Source organism: Lasioglossum baleicum, unplaced genomic scaffold (genome assembly GCF_051020765.1).
Source record: "Lasioglossum baleicum unplaced genomic scaffold, iyLasBale1 scaffold0035, whole genome shotgun sequence".
Classification (NCBI taxonomy): Eukaryota; Metazoa; Arthropoda; class Insecta; order Hymenoptera; family Halictidae; genus Lasioglossum; species Lasioglossum baleicum.
Window position 1 is genome coordinate 430,777 of NW_027469095.1, and position 11,491 is coordinate 442,267.

The following is an 11,491-nucleotide window of genomic DNA, read 5'->3' on the forward strand; positions in this document are numbered from 1 at the left end:
AAATATTATTTTGTTTACCGGTCCCTCCCCCCTTCGTTAGCAATATCGTTTGTTTCATTCTAAAAGACTTAATTTTCGGAGGGTGGGAGGGACACCAGTATTAATAAGCGCTAGAGGGGCGCAAATAAACGATTGTCGCCCTCAATGGTAGTTTTGTTATTTTAACCCTGATCCCTACGTCCCTCAGGGTTCAGCGGAACCCAACGTCAGCGAATCCGGTTTTCTCCCTTAGGTACCGGTCGTGTCATCAGGCTCCGCCCACATCAGGCAAAAACAGCGATTTTAAGGATATATTCGTCTGGATTGGTGATGGGAAAAATCGTGTATGTCTCTGCAGTGTCCGTCCCTATGTAAAGGAAGATCCGAGGAAGAGCGTTCGTCCCCGAACTCGCGAACAAGCCTGGCTGGTAACTGCCACCGGTGCCCCGGTCTCTTTCGGGGGGGGAGGAGTTGTGACGTGGCAGATTCCGCCTACGTCACTCCGAACCTTAAGCGAAAGACCGGGTCACTGGAAAGCGGCATAATAACGAAACGGTTATAACGAGCGCTCTCCCTGGGACATCCGAACGCCCAAAAGAATAGAATTATCGCATTTGAATGTCGCGCCGCCGGGCGCGACAAGAGTTTTCAGAAACCACCGAAATCGGCCAGGAGCCCGATACCTGTCTCCGGCCGCCGATTGGCGGAAGGCCGCAAGCGGAGACGCTCGGAACACCAATCACAGGGCGCCGCTGGCGAGGAAGACGGCGAGGATTGGACCGAGCCCGGATCTGTCAACCCGGAGAAAGCGACGAGGCTGTTAAACATAAGGACGATCAGCAGTCCACCCTCGTCGACGTCTCATCCGGAAAATGCCATGAGAGCTACACCGGAACGGCTCGGATCCATGGATGCCGACTTACCGCCTTATATCGGCCGGGCTTCGGAAAATAGAAAATACCGAAGGCCCATCTCGAACTGGGCCACTGGGTCGAAGGACTGTTTACCGTGCACACGTGCGAATCTTAGACCGCGATTATAAAAGTATTTTGCGACTGCCGCCACTACAGCGATATTGGTAAGTGCCGGTCAGGCTTTATTTCGATATATTTTGTGACCAGTTCGTGTTGGTTCGGGGACGTTATTTGAGTTCGCGAAAGTTCGTACCGCGGTGTACCGCGTGTTTCCCCGCGTTTACCGTTGACCAGGACTCGCTCTCCTGAGAGGCTCGCGAGGCCGCGGATCGTTTGTCGCCGAATCCTCGTGCACGAGCTATTCGGGACCCACGATATTCGCCCGGTAATTCTTCGGGGTACCCTCGGATCGTTCCACGGGAGGATAACGCGCCGTATTCGTTTCGTGTCGTTCACCGTTCGCACGTTTCGCCCAGTCTCGAATTAGGAACGCGTACGTCACCGGAGCTCGGTCGAATTCGTGCCCTCGTGGCTTGTAAATTCACGCGAAGTCCTGTGACGACCGAGCTCGACGCGATAGAAGTTATTCCGCGCGATCGGCCGAACAGCCGCCGTCACTTTCGTGTTCGCGCCGGCAAAGGTAGTGACTACCGCCGGCAACGGCCGGCGGATTGTATGACCATCTCGTTTTAATAAACGACTATATTTTGCCCGAGATCTACAGAGTAGCTTCATTTACCGTGAGAAACGTTCTCGTCGCGGGGAATGCCCCGTTCCTTTCCTCACGTGGTCCCCTGGACCCATTCGCGGCCGTCACCGGCCTAAACGATGTTCGCAGATTCGACGTCGTTTTGAGAACCGATCGAATCGTTCGAGAGTTTCGCGTGGTACGGTATAGTACCTGGCACCCGTTCACTTCGTGTCCAAATTTGTCGTTCCGTTCGAATCTGCGAAGATCTTTTGTCTCGAGAGGACCACGTGTCGCGCGACCGAGCGTGGCCCGGTCGCAAGGCCATAATTTCTCGAAGGCGGTTATCTCTCGGTTCGCCGGGAACCGAACTGTGACAGCGTTATGCGTTATGCGTTATGCGTTATGCGTTATGCGTTATGCGTTATGCGTTATGCGTTATGCGTTATGCGTTATGCGTTATGCGTTATGCGTTATGCGTTATGCGTTATGCGTTATGCGTTATGCGTTATGCGTTATGCGTTATGCGTTACGCGTTATGCGTTATGCGTTATGCGTTATGCGTTATGCGTTATGCGTCATGGGTTATGCGTTATGCGTTATCGGCTTTGCGTTATGCGTTATGGGTTATGCGTTATCCGTTATGGATTATGCGTTATGTATTATGCGTTATGCGTTCTGCGTTATGCGTTATGCGTTATGCGTCCTGCGTTATGCGTTATGCGTTATGCGTTATGCGTTGTGCGTTGTGCGTTGTGCGTTCTGCGTTGTGCGTTGTGCGTTATGCGTTATGCGTTATGCGTTATGCGTTATCGGCTTTGCGTTATGCGTCATGCGTTATGCGTTATGCGTTATGCGATATGCGTTATGCGTTATGCGTTATCGGCTTTGCGTTATGCGTCATGCGTTATGCGTTATGCATTATGCGTTATGCATTATGCGTTATGCATTATGCGTTATGCGTTATGCGTTATGCGATATGCGTTATGCGTTATGCGTTATCGGTTATGCGTTATGCGTTATGCGTTATGCGTTATGCGTTATGCGTTATGCGCTATGCGTTATGCGTTATGCGTTATGCGTTATGCGTTATGCGTCATGCGTTATGCGTTATGCGTTATGCGTTATCGGCTTTGCGTTATGCGTTATCGGTTATGCGTTATGCGTAATGCGTTGTGCGTTGTGCGATCTGCGTTGTGCGTTGTGCGTTGTGCGTTGTGCGTTCTGCGTTATGCGTTATGCGTTATGCGTTATGCGTTATGCGTTATGCGTTATTCGTTATGCGTTATGCGTTATGCGTTATGCGTTATACGTTATGCGTTATGCGTTATGCGTTATGCGTCATGCGTTATGCGTTATGCGTTATGCGTTATGCGTTATCGGCTTTGCGTTATGCGTTATCGGTTATGCGTTATGCGTAATGCGTTGTGCGTTGTGCGTTCTGCGTTGTGCGTTGTGCGTTGTGCGTTGTGCGTTCTGCGTTGTGCGTTATGCGTTATGCGTTATGCGTTATGCGTTATTCGTTATGCGTTATGCGTTATGCGTTATGCGTTATGCGTTATGCGTTATGCGTTATGCGTTATGCGTTATGCGTTATGCGTTATGCGTTATGCGTTATGCGTTATGCGTTATGCGTTATGCGTTATGCGTTATGCGTTATGCGTTATGCGTTATGCGTTATGCGTTATGCGTTATGCGTTACGCGTTACGCGTTACGCGTTACGCGTTACGCGTTACGCGTTACGCGTTACGCGTTACGCGTTACGCGTTACGCGTTACGCGTTACGCGTTATGCGTTATGCGTTATGCGTTATGCGTTATGCGTTATGCGTTATGCGTTATGCGTTATGCGTTATGCGTTATGCGTTATGCGTTATGCGTTATGCGTTATGCGTTATGCGTTATGCGTTATGCGTTATCCGTTATGGATTAAGCGTTATGCGTTATGCGTTATGCGTTATGCGTTATGCGTTATGCGTTATGCGTTATGCGTTATGCGTTATGCGTTATGCGTTATGCGTTATGCGTTATGCGTTATGCGTTATGCGTTATGCGTCATGCGTTATGCGTTATGCGTTATGCGTTATGCGTTATCGGCTTTGCGTTATGCGTTATCGGTTATGCGTTATGCGTAATGCGTTGTGCGTTGTGCGTTCTGCGTTGTGCGTTGTGCGTTGTGCGTTCTGCGTTATGCGTTATGCGTTATGCGTTATGCGTTATGCGTTATGCGTTATGCGTTATGCGTTATTCGTTATGCGTTATGCGTTATGCGTTATGCGTTATGCGTTATACGTTATGCGTTCTGCGTTATGCGTTATGCGTTATGCGTTATGCGTTATGCGTTATGCGTTATGCGTTATGCGTTATGCGTTATGCGTTATGCGTTATGCGTTATGCGTTATGCGTTATGCGTTATGCGTTATGCGTTATGCGTTATGCGTTATGCGTTATGCGTTATGCGTTATGCGTTATGCGTTATGCGTTATGCGTTATGCGTTATGCGTTATGCGTTATGCGTTATGCGTTATGCGTTATGCGTTATGCGTTATGCGTTATGCGTTATGCGTTATGCGTTATGCGTTATGCGTTATGCGTTATGCGTTATGCGTTATGCGTTATGCGTTATGCGTTATGCGTTATGCGTTATGCGTTATGCGTTATGCGTTATGCGTTATGCGTTATGCGTTATGCGTTATGCGTTATGCGTTATGCGTTATGCGTTATGCGTTATGCGTTATGCGTTATGCGTTATGCGTTATGCGTTATGCGTTATGCGTTATGCGTTATGCGTTATGCGTTATGCGTTATGCGTTATGCGTTATGCGGTATGCGTTATGCGTTATGCGTTATGCGTTATGCGTTATGCGTTATGCGTTATGCGTTATGCGTTATGCGTTATGCGTTATGCGTTATGCGTTATGCGTTATGCGTTATGCGTTATGCGTTATGCGTTATGCGTTATGCGTTATGCGTTATGCGTTATGCGTTATGCGTTATGCGTTATGCGTTATGCGTTATGCGTTATGCGTTATGCGTTATGCGTTATGCGTTATGCGTTATGCGTTATGCGTTATTCGTTATGCGTTATGCGTTATGCGTTATGCGTTATGCGTTATGCGTTATGCGTTATGCGTTATGCGTTATGCGTTATGCGTTATGCGTTATGCGTTATGCGTTATGCGTTATGCGTTATGCGTTATGCGTTATGCGTTATGCGTTATGGATTAAGCGTTATGCGTTATGCGTTATGCGTTATGCGTTATGCGTTATGCGTTATGCGTTATGCGTTATGCGTTATGCGTTATGCGTTATGCGTTATGCGTTATGCGTTATGCGTTATGCGTTATGCGTTATCGGCTTTGCGTTATGCGTTATCGGTTATGCGTTATGCGTAATGCGTTGTGCGTTGTGCGTTATGCGTTATGCGTTATGCGTTATGCGTTATGCGTTATGCGTTATGCGTTATGCGTTATGCGTTATGCGTTATGCGTTATGCGTTATGCGTTATGCGTTATGCGTTATGCGTTATGCGTTATGCGTTATGCGTTATGCGTTATGCGTTATGCGTTATGCGTTATGCGTTATGCGTTATGCGTTATGCGGTATGCGTTATGCGTTATGCGTTATGCGTTATGCGTTATGCGTTATGCGTTATGCGTTATGCGTTATGCGTTATGCGTTATGCGTTATGCGTTATGCGTTATGCGTTATGCGTTATGCGTTATGCGTTATGCGTTATGCGTTATGCGTTATGCGTTATGCGTTATGCGTTATGCGTTATGCGTTATGCGTTATGCGTTATGCGTTATGCGTTATGCGTTATGCGTTATGCGTTATTCGTTATGCGTTATGCGTTATGCGTTATGCGTTATGCGTTATGCGTTATGCGTTATGCGTTATGCGTTATGCGTTATGCGTTATGCGTTATGCGTTATGCGTTATGCGTTATGCGTTATGCGTTATGCGTTATGGATTAAGCGTTATGCGTTATGCGTTATGCGTTATGCGTTATGCGTTATGCGTTATGCGTTATGCGTTATGCGTTATGCGTTATGCGTTATGCGTTATGCGTTATGCGTTATGCGTTATGCGTTATGCGTTATCGGCTTTGCGTTATGCGTTATCGGTTATGCGTTATGCGTAATGCGTTGTGCGTTGTGCGTTATGCGTTATGCGTTATGCGTTATGCGTTATGCGTTATGCGTTATGCGTTATGCGTTATTCGTTATGCGTTATGCGTTATGCGTTATGCGTTATACGTTATGGGTTATGCGTTATTCGTTATGCGTTATGCGTTATGCGTTATGCGTTATACGTTATGGGTTATGCGTTATGCGTTATGCGTTATGCGTTATGCGTTATGCCTTATGCGTTATGCGTTATTCGTTATGCGTTATGCGTTATGCGTTATGCGTTATGCGTTATGCGTTATGCGTTATGCGTTATGCGTAATGCGTTGTGCGTTGTGCGTTCTGCGTTGTGCGTTGTGCGTTGTGCGTTCTGCGTTATGCGTTATGCGTTATGCGTTATGCGTTATGCGTTATGCGTTATGCGTTATGCGTTATGCGTTATGCGTTATGCGTTATTCGTTATGCGTTATGCGTTATGCGTTATGCGTTATGCGTTATGCGTTATTCGTTATGCGTTATGCGTTATGCGTTATGCGTTATGCGTTATACGTTATGCGTTCTGCGTTATGCGTTATGCGTCATGCGTTATGGGTTGTGCGTTATCCGTTATGGATTATGCGTTATGCATTATGCGTTATGCATTATGCGTTTTGCGTCATGCGTTATGCGTTATCGGCTATGCCTTATGCGTTATCGGTTATGCGTTATGCGTTAATCGTTGTGCGTTATGCGTTATGCGTTATGCGTTATGCGTTATGCGTTATTCGTTATGCGTTATGCGTTATGTGTTATGCGTTATGCGTTATGCGTTATGCGTTATGCGTTATGCGTATGCGATATGCGTTATGCGTTATGCGTTATGCGTTATGCGTTATGCGTTATGCGTTATGCGTTATGCGTTATGCGTTATGCGTTATGCGTTATGCGTTATGCGTTATGCGTTATGCGTTATGCGTTATGCGTTATGCGTTATGCGTTATGCGTTATGCGTTATGCGTTACGCGTTATGCGTTATGCGTTATGCGTTATGCGTTATGCGTTATGCGTCATGGGTTATGCGTTATGCGTTATCGGCTTTGCGTTATGCGTTATGGGTTATGCGTTATCCGTTATGGATTATGCGTTATGTATTATGCGTTATGCGTTCTGCGTTATGCGTTATGCGTTATGCGTCCTGCGTTATGCGTTATGCGTTATGCGTTATGCGTTGTGCGTTGTGCGTTGTGCGTTCTGCGTTGTGCGTTGTGCGTTATGCGTTATGCGTTATGCGTTATGCGTTATCGGCTTTGCGTTATGCGTCATGCGTTATGCGTTATGCGTTATGCGATATGCGTTATGCGTTATGCGTTATCGGCTTTGCGTTATGCGTCATGCGTTATGCGTTATGCATTATGCGTTATGCATTATGCGTTATGCATTATGCGTTATGCGTTATGCGTTATGCGATATGCGTTATGCGTTATGCGTTATCGGTTATGCGTTATGCGTTATGCGTTATGCGTTATGCGTTATGCGTTATGCGCTATGCGTTATGCGTTATGCGTTATGCGTTATGCGTTATGCGTCATGCGTTATGCGTTATGCGTTATGCGTTATCGGCTTTGCGTTATGCGTTATCGGTTATGCGTTATGCGTAATGCGTTGTGCGTTGTGCGATCTGCGTTGTGCGTTGTGCGTTGTGCGTTGTGCGTTCTGCGTTATGCGTTATGCGTTATGCGTTATGCGTTATGCGTTATGCGTTATTCGTTATGCGTTATGCGTTATGCGTTATGCGTTATACGTTATGCGTTATGCGTTATGCGTTATGCGTCATGCGTTATGCGTTATGCGTTATGCGTTATGCGTTATCGGCTTTGCGTTATGCGTTATCGGTTATGCGTTATGCGTAATGCGTTGTGCGTTGTGCGTTATGCGTTATGCGTTATGCGTTATTCGTTATGCGTTATGCGTTATGCGTTATGCGTTATGCGTTATACGTTATGCGTTCTGCGTTATGCGTTATGCGTTATGCGTTATGCGTTATGCGTTATGCGTTATGCGTTATGCGTTATGCGTTATGCGTTATGCGTTATGCGTTATGCGTTATGCGTTATGCGTTATGCGTTATGCGTTATGCGTTATGCGTTATGCGTTATGCGTTATGCGTTATGCGTTATGCGTTATGCGTTATGCGTTATGCGTTATGCGTTATGCGTTATGCGTTATGCGTTATGCGTTATGCGTTATGCGTTATGCGTTATGCGTTATGCGTTATGCGTTATGCGTTATGCGTTATGCGTTATGCGTTATGCGTTATGCGTTATGCGTTATGCGTTATGCGTTATGCGTTATGCGTTATGCGTTATGCGTTATGCGTTATGCGTTATGCGTTATGCGTTATGCGTTATGCGTTATGCGTTATGCGTTATGCGTTATGCGTTATGCGTTATCCGTTATGGATTAAGCGTTATGCGTTATGCGTTATGCGTTATGCGTTATGCGTTATGCGTTATGCGTTATGCGTTATGCGTTATGCGTTATGCGTTATGCGTTATGCGTTATGCGTTATGCGTTATGCGTCATGCGTTATGCGTTATGCGTTATGCGTTATGCGTTATCGGCTTTGCGTTATGCGTTATCGGTTATGCGTTATGCGTAATGCGTTGTGCGTTGTGCGTTCTGCGTTGTGCGTTGTGCGTTGTGCGTTCTGCGTTATGCGTTATGCGTTATGCGTTATGCGTTATGCGTTATGCGTTATGCGTTATGCGTTATTCGTTATGCGTTATGCGTTATGCGTTATGCGTTATGCGTTATACGTTATGCGTTCTGCGTTATGCGTTATGCGTTATGCGTTATGCGTTATGCGTTATGCGTTATGCGTTATGCGTTATGCGTTATGCGTTATGCGTTATGCGTTATGCGTTATGCGTTATGCGTTATGCGTTATGCGTTATGCGTTATGCGTTATGCGTTATGCGTTATGCGTTATGCGTTATGCGTTATGCGTTATGCGTTATGCGTTATGCGTTATGCGTTATGCGTTATGCGTTATGCGTTATGCGTTATGCGTTATGCGTTATGCGTTATGCGTTATGCGTTATGCGTTATGCGTTATGCGTTATGCGTTATGCGTTATGCGTTATGCGTTATGCGTTATGCGTTATGCGTTATGCGTTATGCGTTATGCGTTATGCGTTATGCGTTATGCGTTATGCGTTATGCGTTATGCGTTATGCGTTATGCGTTATGCGTTATGCGTTATGCGTTATGCGTTATGCGTTATGCGTTATGCGGTATGCGTTATGCGTTATGCGTTATGCGTTATGCGTTATGCGTTATGCGTTATGCGTTATGCGTTATGCGTTATGCGTTATGCGTTATGCGTTATGCGTTATGCGTTATGCGTTATGCGTTATGCGTTATGCGTTATGCGTTATGCGTTATGCGTTATGCGTTATGCGTTATGCGTTATGCGTTATGCGTTATGCGTTATGCGTTATGCGTTATGCGTTATGCGTTATGCGTTATGCGTTATTCGTTATGCGTTATGCGTTATGCGTTATGCGTTATGCGTTATGCGTTATGCGTTATGCGTTATGCGTTATGCGTTATGCGTTATGCGTTATGCGTTATGCGTTATGCGTTATGCGTTATGCGTTATGCGTTATGGATTAAGCGTTATGCGTTATGCGTTATGCGTTATGCGTTATGCGTTATGCGTTATGCGTTATGCGTTATGCGTTATGCGTTATGCGTTATGCGTTATGCGTTATGCGTTATGCGTTATGCGTTATGCGTTATCGGCTTTGCGTTATGCGTTATCGGTTATGCGTTATGCGTAATGCGTTGTGCGTTGTGCGTTATGCGTTATGCGTTATGCGTTATGCGTTATGCGTTATGCGTTATGCGTTATGCGTTATTCGTTATGCGTTATGCGTTATGCGTTATGCGTTATACGTTATGGGTTATGCGTTATTCGTTATGCGTTATGCGTTATGCGTTATGCGTTATACGTTATGGGTTATGCGTTATGCGTTATGCGTTATGCGTTATGCGTTATGCCTTATGCGTTATGCGTTATTCGTTATGCGTTATGCGTTATGCGTTATGCGTTATGCGTTATGCGTTATGCGTTATGCGTTATGCGTAATGCGTTGTGCGTTGTGCGTTCTGCGTTGTGCGTTGTGCGTTGTGCGTTCTGCGTTATGCGTTATGCGTTATGCGTTATGCGTTATGCGTTATGCGTTATGCGTTATGCGTTATGCGTTATGCGTTATGCGTTATTCGTTATGCGTTATGCGTTATGCGTTATGCGTTATGCGTTATGCGTTATTCGTTATGCGTTATGCGTTATGCGTTATGCGTTATGCGTTATACGTTATGCGTTCTGCGTTATGCGTTATGCGTCATGCGTTATGGGTTGTGCGTTATCCGTTATGGATTATGCGTTATGCATTATGCGTTATGCATTATGCGTTTTGCGTCATGCGTTATGCGTTATCGGCTATGCGTTATGCGTTATCGGTTATGCGTTATGCGTTAATCGTTGTGCGTTATGCGTTATGCGTTATGCGTTATGCGTTATGCGTTATTCGTTATGCGTTATGCGTTATGTGTTATGCGTTATGCGTTATGCGTTATGCGTTATGCGTTATGCGTATGCGATATGCGTTATGCGTTATGCGTTATGCGTTATGCGTTATGCGTTATGCGTTATGCGTTATGCGTTATGCGTTATGCGTTATGCGTTATGCGTTATGCGTTATGCGTTATGCGTTATGCGTTATGCGTTATGCGTTATGCGTTATGCGTTATGCGTTATGCGTTATGCGATATGCGTTATGCGTTATGCGTTATGCGTTATGCGTTATGCGTTATGCGTTATGCGTTATTCGTTATGCGTTATGCGTTATGCGTTATGCGCTATGCGTTATACGTTATGCGTTCTGCGTTATGCGTTATGCGTTATGCGTTATGCGTTATGCGTTATGCGTTATGCGTTATGCGTTATGCGTTATGCGTTATGCGTTATGCGTTATGCGTTATGCGTTATGCGTTATGCGTTATGCGTTATGCGTTATGCGTTATGCGTTATGCGTTATGCGTTATGCGTTATGCGTTATGCGTTATGCGTTATGCGTTATGCGTTATGCGTTATGCGTTATGCGTTATGCGTTATGCGTTATGCGTTATGCGTTATGCGTTATGCGTTATGCGTTATGCGTTATGCGTTATGCGTTATCCGTTATGGATTAAGCGTTATGCGTTATGCGTTATGCGTTATGCGTTATGCGTTATGCGTTATGCGTTATACGTTATGCGTTATGCGTTATGCGTTATGCGTTATGCGTTATGCGTTATGCGTTATGCGTTATGCGTTATGCGTTATGCGTTATGCGTTATGCGTTATGCGTTATGCGTTATGCGTTATGCGTTATGCGTTATGCGTTATGCGTTATGCGTTATGCGTTATGCGTTATGCGTTATGCGTTATGCGTTATGCGTTATGCGTTATGCGTTATGCGTTATGCGTTATGCGTTATGCGTTATGCGTTATGCGTTATGCGTTATGCGTTATGCGTTATGCGTTATGCGTTATGCGTTATGCGTTATGCGTTATGCGTTATGCGTTATGCGTTATGCGTTATGCGTTATGCGTTATGCGTTATGCGTTATGCGTTATGCGTTATGCGTTATGCGTTATGCGTTATGCGTTATGCGTTATGCGTTATGCGTTATGCGTTATGCGTTATGCGTTATGCGTTATGCGTTATGCGTTATGCGTTATGCGTTATGCGTTA